Here is a 9,009-nt window from a genome sequence, read left to right on the forward strand (position 1 = left end):
CGGGGCTCGTTTGACCTTCAAATGGCCCAGAAAAGCCGTGATGGCCAACCGTATGCATAGACAACGTCTTGAAGGACGTCCACGAACAAATTTGGCATTTTTGACGTCGGAATCCCGATCACCCAAAAAATGGTGTGCAATAGCACACGAAAATCGTCAAAATGAGGCGTATGCTCGCTCCGGGGCTCGTTTGACCTTCCAAATGGCCCAGAAAAGCCGTGATGGCCAACCGTATGCATAGACAACGTCTTGACGGACGTCCACGAACAAATTTGGCATTTTTGACGTCGGAATCCCGATCACCCAAAAAATGGTGTGCAATAGCACACGAAAATCGTCAAAATGAGGCGTATGCTCGCTCCGGGGCTCGTTTGACCTTCCAAATGGCCAGAAAAGCCGTGATGGCCAACCGTATGCATAGACAACGTCTTGACGGACGTCCACGAACAAATTTGGCATTTTTGACGTCGGAATCCCGATCAGCCAAAAAATGGTGTGCAATAGCACACGAAAATCGTCAAAATGAGGCGTATGCTCGCTCCGGGGCTCGTTTGACCTTCCAAATGGCCCAGAAAAGCCGTGATGGCCAACCGTATGCATAGACAACGTCTTGACGGACGTCCACGAACAAATTTGGCATTTTTGACATCGGAATCCCGATCACCCAAAAAATGGTGTGCAATAGCACACGAAAATCGTCAAAATGAGGCGTATGCTCGCTCCGGGGCTCGTTTGACCTTCCAAATGGCCCAGAAAAGCCATGATGGCCAACCGTATGCATAGACAACGTCTTGACGGACGTCCACGAACAAATTTGGCATTTTTGACGTCGGAATCCCGATCACCCAAAAAATGGTGTGCAATAGCACACGAAAATCGTCAAAATGAGGCGTATGCTCGCTCCGGGGCTCGTTTGACCTTCCAAATGGCCCAGAAAAGCCGTGATGGCCAACCGTATGCATAGACAACGTCTTGACGGACGTCCACGAACAAATTTGGCATTTTTGACGTCGGAATCCCGATCACCCAAAAAATGGTGTGCAATAGCACACGAAAATCGTCAAAATGAGGCGTACGCTCGCTCCGGGGCTCGTTTGACCTTCCAAATGGCCCAGAAAAGCTGTGATGGCCAACCGTATGCATAGACAACGTCTTGACGGACGTCCACGAACAAATTTGGAATTTTTGACGTCGGAATCCCGATCACCCAAAAAATGGTGTGCAATAGCACACGAAAATCGTCAAAATGAGGCGTATGCTCGCTCCGGGGCTCGTTTGACCTTCCAAATGGCCCAGAAAAGCCGTGATGGCCAACCGTATGCATAGACAACGTCTTGACGGACGTCCACGAACAAATTTGGCATTTTTGACGTCGGAATCCCGATCACCCAAAAAATGGTGTGCAATAGCACACGAAAATCGTCAAAATGAGGGGTATGCTCGCTCCGGGGCTCGTTTGACCTTCCAAATGGCCCAGAAAAGCTGTGATGGCCAACCGTATGCATAGACAACGTCTTGACGAACGTCCACGAACAAATTTGGCATTTTTGACGTCGGAATCCCGATCACCCAAAAAATGGTGTGCAATAGCACACGAAAATCGTCAAAATGAGGCGTATGCTCGCTCCGGGGCTCGTTTGACCTTCCAAATGGCCCAGAAAAGCCGTGATGGCAAAACGTATGCATAGACAACGTCTTGACGGACGTCCACGAACAAATTTGGCATTTTTGACGTCGGAATCCCGATCACCCAAAAAATGGTGTGCAATAGCACACGAAAATCGTCAAAATGAGGCGTATGCTCGCTCCGGGGCTCGTTCGACCTTCCAAATGGCCCAGAAAAGCCGTGACGGCCAACCGTATGCATAGACAACGTCTTGACGGACGTCCACGAACAAATTTGGCATTTTTGACGTCGGAATCCCGATCACCCAAAAAATGGTGTGCAATAGCACACGAAAATCGTCAAAATGAGGCGTATGCTCACTCCGGGGCTCGTTTGACCTTCCAAATGGCCCAGAAAAGCCGTGATGGCCAACCGTATGCATAGACAACGTCTTGACGGACGTCCACGAACAAATTTGGCATTTTTGACGTCGGAATCCCGATCACCCAAAAAATGGTGTGCAATAGCACATGAAAATCGTCAAAATGAGGCGTATGCTCGCTCCGGGGCTCGTTTGACCTTCCAAATGGCCCAGAAAAGCCGTGATGGCCAACCGTATGCATAGACAACGTCTTGACGGACGTCCACGAACAAATTTGGCATTTTTGACGTCGGAATCCCGATCACCCAAAAAATGGTGTGCAATAGCACACGAAAATTGTCAAAATGAGGCGTATGCTCGCTCCGGGGCTCGTTTGACCTTCCAAATGGCCCAGAAAAGCCGTGATGGCCAACCGTATGCATAGACAACGTCTTGACGGACGTCCACGAACAAATTTGGCATTTTTGACGTCGGAATCCCGATCACCCAAAAAATGGTGTGCAATAGCACACGAAAATCGTCAAAATGAGGCGTATGCTCGCTCCGGGGCTCGTTTGACCTTCCAAATGGCCCAGAAAAGTCGTGATGGCAAAACGTATGCATAGACAACGTCTTGACGGACGTCCACGAACAAATTTGGCATTTTTGACGTCGGAATCCAGATCACCCAAAAAATGGTGTGCAATAGCACACGAAAATCGTCAAAATGAGGCGTATGCTCGCTCCGGGGCTCGTTTGACCTTCCAAATGGCCCAGAAAAGCCGTGATGGCCAACCGTATGCATAGACAACGTCTTGACGGACGTCCACGAACAAATTTGGCATTTTTGACGTCGGAATCCCGATCACCCAAAAAATGGTGTGCAATAGCACACGAAAATCGTCAAAATGAGGCGTATGCTCGCTCCGGGGCTCGTTTGACCTTCCAAATGGCCCAGAAAAGCCGTGATGGCCAACCTTATGCATAGACAACGTCTTGACGGACGTCCACGAACAAATTTGGCATTTTTGACGTCGGAATCCCGATCACCCAAAAAATGGTGTGCAATAGCACACGAAAATCGTCAAAATGAGGCGTATGCTCGCTCCGGGGCTCGTTTGACCTTCCAAATGGCCCAGAAAAGCCGTGATGGCCAACCGTATGCATAGACAACGTCTTGACGGACGTCCACGAACAAATTTGGCATTTTTGACGTCGGAATCCCGATCACCCAAAAATTGGTGTGCAATAGCACACGAAAATCGTCAAAATGAGGCGTATGCTCGCTCCGGGGCTCGTTTGACCTTCCAAATGGCCCAGAAAAGCCGTGATGGCCAACCGTATGCATAGACAACGTCTTGACGGACGTCCACGAACAAATTTGGCATTTTTGACGTCGGAATCCCGATCACCCAAAAAATGGTGTGCAATAGCACACGAAAATCGTCAAAATGAGGCGTATGCTCGCTCCGGGGCTCGTTTGACCTTCCAAATGGCCCAGAAAAGCCGTGATGGCCAACCGTATGCATAGACAACGTCTTGACGGACGTCCACGAACAAATTTGGCATTTTTGACGTCGGAATCCCGATCACCCAAAAAATGGTGTGCAATAGCACACGAAAATCGTCAAAATGAGGCGTATGCTCGCTTCGGGGCTCGTTTGACCTTCCAAATGGCCCAGAAAAGCCGTGATGGCCAACCGTATGCATAGACAACGTCTTGACGGACGTCCACGAACAAATTTGGCATTTTTGACGTCGGAATCCCGATCACCCAAAAAATGGTGTGCAATAGCACACGAAAATCGTCAAAATGAGGGCATATGCTCGCTCCGGGGCTCGTTTGACCTTCCAAATGGCCCAGAAAAGCCGTGATGGCCAACCGTATGCATAGACAACGTCTTGACGGACGTCCACGAACAAATTTGGCATTTTTGACGTCGGAATCCCGATCACCCAAAAAATGGTGTGCAATAGCACACGAAAATCGTCAAAATGAGGCGTATGCTCGCTCCGGGTCTCGTTTGACCTTCCAAATGGCCCAGAAAAGCCGTGATGGCCAACCGTATGCATAGACAACGTCTTGACGGACGTCCACGAACAAATTTGGCATTTTTGACGTCGGAATCCCGATCACCCAAAAAATGGTGTGCAATAGCACACGAAAATCGTCAAAATGAGGCGTATGCTCGCTCCGGGGCTCGTTTGACCTTCCAAATGGCCCAGAAAAGCCGTGATGGCCAACCGTATGCATAGACAACGTCTTGACGGACGTCCACGAACAAATTTGGCATTTTTGACGTCGGAATCCCGATCACCCAAAAAATGGTGTGCAATAGCACACGAAAATCGTCAAAATGAGGCGTACGCTCGCTCCGGGGCTCGTTTGACCTTCCAAATGGCCAAGAAAAGCCGTGATGGCCAACCGTATGCATAGACAACGTCTTGAAGGACGTCCACGAACAAATTTGGCATTTTTGACGTCGGAATCCCGATCACCCAAAAAATGGTGTGCAATAGCACACGAAAATCGTCAAAATGAGGTGTATGCTCGCTCCGGGGCTCGTTTGACCTTCCAAATGGCCCAGAAAAGCCGTGATGGCCAACCGTATGCATAGACAACGTCTTGACGGACGTCCACGAACAAATTTGGCATTTTTGACGTCGGAATCTCGATCACCCAAAAAATGGTGTGCAATAGCACACGAAAATCGTCAAAATGAGGCGTATGCTCGCTCCAGGGCTCGTTTGACCTTCTAAATGGCCCAGAAAAGCCGTGATGGCCAACCGTATGCATAGACAACATCTTGACGGACGTCCACGAACAAATTTGGCATTTTTGACGTCGGAATCCCGATCACCCAAAAAATGGTGTGCAATAGCACACGAAAATCGTCAAAATGAGGCGTATGCTCGCTCCGGGGCTTGTTTGACCTTCCAAATGGCCCAGAAAAGCCGTGATGGCCAACCGTATGCATAGACAACGTCTTGACGGACGTCCACGAACAAATTTGGCATTTTTTCACGTCGGAATCCCGATCACCCAAAAAATGGTGTGCAATAGCACACGAAAAATCGTCAAAATGAGGCGTATGCTCGCTCCGGGGCTCGTTTGACCTTCCAAATGGCCCAGAAAAGCCGTGACGGCCAACCGTATGCATAGACAACGTCTTGACGGACGTCCACGAACAAATTTGGCATTTTTGACGTCGGAATCCCGATCACCCAAAAAATGGTGTGCAATAGCACACGAAAATCGTCAAAATGAGGCGTATGCTCGCTCCGGGGCTCGTTTGACCTTCCAAATGGCCCAGAAAAGCCGTGATGGCCAACCGTATGCATAGACAACGTCTTGACGGACGTCCACGAACAAATTTGGCATTTTTGACGTCGGAATCCCGATCACCCAAAAAATGGTGTGCAATAGCACACGAAAATCGTCAAAATGAGGCGTATGCTCGCTCCGGGGCTCGTTTGACCTTCCAAATGGCCCAGAAAAGCCGTGATGGCCAACCGTATGCATAGACAACGTCTTGACGGACGTCCACGAACAAATTTGGCATTTTTGACGTCGGAATCCCGATCACCCAAAAAATGGTGTGCAATAGCACACGAAAATCGTCAAAATGAGGCGTATGCTCGCTCCGGGGCTCGTTTGACCTTCCAAATGGCCCAGAAAAGCCGTGATGGCCAACCGTATGCATAGACAACGTCTTGACGGACGTCCACGAACAAATTTGGCATTTTTGACGTCGGAATCCCGATCACCCAAAAAATGGTGTGCAATAGCACACGAAAATCGTCAAAATGAGGCGTACGCTCGCTCCGGGGCTCGTTTGACCTTCCAAATGGCCCAGAAAAGCCGTGATGGCCAACCGTATGCATAGACAACGTCTTGAAGGACGTCCACGAACAAATTTGGCATTTTTGACGTCGGAATCCCGATCACCCAAAAAATGGTGTGCAATAGCACACGAAAATCGTCAAAATGAGGCGTATGCTCGCTCCGGGGCTCGTTTGACCTTCCAAATGGCCCAGAAAAGCCGTGATGGCCAACCGTATGCATAGACAACGTCTTGACGGACGTCCACGAACAGATTTGGCATTTTTGACGTCGGAATCCCGATCACCCAAAAAATAGTGTGCAATAGCACACGAAAATCGTCAAAATGAGGCGTATGCTCGCTCCGGGGCTCGTTTGACCTTCCAAATGGCCCAGAAAAGCCGTGATGGCCAACCGTATGCATAGACAATGTCTTGACGGACGTCCACGAACAAATTTGGCATTTTTGACGTCGGATCCCGATCACCCAAAAAATGGTGTGCAATAGCACACGAAAATCATCAAAATGAGGCGTATTGCTCGCTCCGGGGCTCGTTTGACCTTCCAAATGGCCCAGAAAAGCCGTGATGGCCAACCGTATGCATAGACAACGTCTTGACGGACGTCCACGAACAAATTTGGCATTTTTGACGTCGGAATCCCGATCACCCAAAAAATGGTGTGCAATAGCACACGAAAATCGTCAAAATGAGGCGTATGCTCGCTCCGGGGCTCGTTTGACCTTCCAAATGGCCCAGAAAAGCCGTGATGGCCAACCGTATGCATAGACAACGTCTTGACGGACGTCCACGAACAAATTTGGCATTTTTGACGTCGGAATCCCGATCACCCAAAAAATGGTGTGCAATAGCACACGAAAATCGTCAAAATGAGGCGTACGCTCGCTCCGGGGCTCGTTTGACCTTCCAAATGGCCCAGAAAAGCCGTGATGGCCTACCGTATGCATAGACGACGTCTTGAAGGACGTCCACGAAAAATTTGGCATTTTTGACGTCGGAATCCCGATCACCCAAAAAATGGTGTGCAATAGCACACGAAAATCGTCAAAATGAGGCGTATGCTCGCTCCGGGGCTCGTTTGACCTTCCAAATGGCCCAGAAAAGCCGTGATGGCCAACCGTATGCATAGACAACGTCTTGACGGACGTCCACGAACAAATTTGGCATTTTTGACGTCGGAATCCCGATCACCCAAAAAATGGTGTGCAATAGCACACGAAAATCGTCAAAATGAGGCGTATGCTCGCTCCGGAGCTCGTTTGACCTTCCAAATGGCCCAGAAAAGCCGTGATGGCCAACCGTATGCATAGAAAACGTCTTGACGGACGTCCACGAACAAATTTGGCATTTTTGACGTCGGAATCCCGATCACCCAAAAAATGGTGTGCAATAGCACACGAAAATCGTCAAAATGAGGCGTATGCTCGCTCCGGGGCTCGTTTGACCTTCCAAATGGCCCAGAAAAGCCGTGATGGCCAACCGTATGCATAGACAACGTCTTGACGGACGTCCACGAACAAATTTGGCATTTTTGACGTCGGAATCCCGATCACCCAAAAAATGGTGTGCAATAGCACACGAAAATCGTCAAAATGAGGCGTATGCTCGCTCCGGGGCTCGTTTGACCTTCCAAATGGCCCAGAAAAGCCGTGATGGCCAACCGTATGCATAGACAACGTCTTGACGGACGTCCACGAACAAATTTGGCATTTTTGACGTCGGAATCCCGATCACCCAAAAAATGGTGTGCAATAGCACACGAAAATCGTCAAAATGAGGCGTATGCTCGCTCCGGGGCTCGTTTGACCTTCTAAATGGCCCAGAAAAGCCGTGATGGCCAACCGTATGCATAGACAACGTCTTGACGGACGTCCACGAACAAATTTGGCATTTTTGACGTCGGAATCCCGATCACCCAAAAAATGGTGTGCAATAGCACACGAAAATCGTCAAAATGAGGCGTATGCTCGCTCCGGGGCTCGTTTGACCTTCCAAATGGCCCAGAAAAGCCGTGATGGCCAACCGTATGCATAGACAACGTCTTGACGGACGTCCACGAACAAATTTGGCATTTTTGACGTCGGAATCCCGATCACCCAAAAAATGGTGTGCAATAGCACACGAAAATCGTCAAAATGAGGCGTATGCTCGCTCCGGGGCTCGTTTGACCTTCCAAATGGCCCAGAAAAGCCGTGATGGCCAACCGTATGCATAGACAACGTCTTGACGGACGTCCACGAACAAATTTGGCATTTTTGACGTCGGAATCCCGATCACCCAAAAAATGGTGTGCAATAGCACACGAAAATCGTCAAAATGAGGCGTATGCTCGCTCCGGGGCTCGTTTGACCTTCCAAATGGCCCAGAAAAGCCGTGATGGCCAACCGTATGCATAGACAACGTCTTGACGGACGTCCACGAACAAATTTGGCATTTTTGACGTCGGAATCCCGATCACCCAAAAAATGGTGTGCAATAGCACACGAAAATCGTCAAAATGAGGCGTATGCTCGCTCCGGGGCTCGTTTGACCTTCCAAATGGCCCAGAAAAGCCGTGATGGCCAACCGTATGCATAGACAACGTCTTGACGGACGTCCACGAACAAATTTGGCATTTTTGACGTCGGAATCCCGATCACCCAAAAAATGGTGTGCAATAGCACACGAAAATCGTCAAAATGAGGCGTATGCTCGCTCCGGGGCTCGTTTGACCTTCCAAATGGCCCAGAAAAGCCGTGATGGCCAACCGTATGCATAGACAACGTCTTGACGGACGTCCACGAACAAATTTGGCATTTTTGACGTCGGAATCCGATCACCCAAAAAATGGTGTGCAATAGCACACGAAAATCGTCAAAATGAGGCGTATGCTCGCTCCGGGGCTCGTTTGACCTTCCAAATGGCCCAGAAAAGCCGTGATGGCCAACCGTATGCATAGACAACGTCTTGACGGACGTCCACGAACAAATTTGGCATTTTTGACGTCGGAATCCCGATCACCCAAAAAATGGTGTGCAATAGCACACGAAAATCGTCAAAATGAGGCGTATGCTCGCTCCGGGGCTCGTTTGACCTTCCAAATGGCCCAGAAAAGCCGTGATGGCCAACCGTATGCATAGACAACGTCTTGACGGACGTCCACGAACAAATTTGGCATTTTTGACGTCGGAATCCCGATCACCCAAAAATGGTGTGCAAT

Source organism: Solanum lycopersicum, chromosome 11 (genome assembly GCF_036512215.1).
Source record: "Solanum lycopersicum chromosome 11, SLM_r2.1".
NCBI lineage: Eukaryota > Viridiplantae > Streptophyta > Magnoliopsida > Solanales > Solanaceae > Solanum > Solanum lycopersicum.